The sequence below is a fragment of the Octopus sinensis genome, linkage group LG1 (genome assembly GCF_006345805.1).
Source record: "Octopus sinensis linkage group LG1, ASM634580v1, whole genome shotgun sequence".
NCBI lineage: Eukaryota > Metazoa > Mollusca > Cephalopoda > Octopoda > Octopodidae > Octopus > Octopus sinensis.
The window spans coordinates 96374737-96376234 of NC_042997.1; positions in this window are offsets into that span (position 1 = coordinate 96374737).

The window sequence follows — 1498 nt, forward strand, 5'->3', positions numbered from 1 at the left end:
GAGTTATTTACTTTCAATTGCTATTATCTCATATCGGATTACCTTGTTATTACGTAACATACTTCACGATTCTAGATTACATACCTTATTAGTATGTCCTCCTATATAATCTGTTCTATATAATCTGGGAACGCATTAAAGCCCTTTTCGGGACTACTTTTTTTGAATTCTTATCGAGTTTTCATGTTTTTATATAAGTGACTTCACAATTTGGGTATTCATAACTTACTGGGAATTCCTAAAAACAAGATCCTGTGTAAGAGAGTTAAGTATTCACTGTAAATGCACAAAAGCCGTTTTAAGGACTACATACTTTGTATTGATGTTATTGGATTAGCGAAACAATTATGAGAACGGAACCAAGAGATAAACCCCGCTTTCCCGGGAATTACCGGGTACGTCATCTAGTATATATATACAACGGGCTTCTTTCAGTTTCCATCTTCCAAATCCACTCACAAGGCTTTGGTCGGTCCGAGGCTATACACGCACACAGATTACACACACATACACACACAGATATATATATAAATAGGGAGTGGCTGTCTGGCAAGTGGCTTACTCACCAACCACATGCTTCCGGGTTCAGTCCTACAGCGTGGAATCTTGGCCAAGTATCTTATACTATAACCTCGGGCCGACCAAAGCCTTGTGAGTGGATTTGGTAGACGGAAACTGAAAGAAGCCCGCCGTATATATATACGTGCGTGGTTGTCAACGCACTATCGCTCGACAATAGATGTTGATGTGTTTACCTCTCTGTAACTTAGCGGTTCGCCAAGAACCGATAGAGTAAGTACTAGGCTTGCAAAAGACTGTACTCCAGCATGGCCGCAGTCAAATGACTGACATAAATAAAAGAATAAAAGGATATATATAAGGGGATGTTTAAAAGTTCTTGGTCATGAGTAAAAGAAAGTACAGGAAGATCAGTTAATTATGATTTTATTCAACATATTTCCCTCACAGATTCACACACTTATTGCTGCAGTCCTTCAGTTTTCTAAGCCCTATTAAAGAAATCGGAAGTTTGGGCCTCGAGCGAAGCCCTTTCGAGAAGCCTTTAAAGCCAATAACTTTTCTGCCCCACTCCTACGTATATGTATGTGTGTGTGTATGTGTATATATATATATATGTATGTATATGTGTGTGTGTATATATATACATGTATGTATATATATATATATGTATGTATGTATGTATATATATATGTATGTATATATATATATATATATATAATATATATATATATATATATATCCTTTGCAAAGAAATCTTTATGCAATCACAATATCTAAAGACAGATTTTCTTAAATTAACGATTAGCAATTATATTTCAAAATATCTGTAATAAAATGTAACAAGAGAAAGTAGAATGATACGAACCTTGTAGACGGAAGTTTTCTTATTAAGAAAGTAACCGCTTTCGCAGCTCTCTTCTTATCAGCCACGACTAATTGGGAAATCCGCGTAAAGGAATTTGCTTTTAGTGACTAG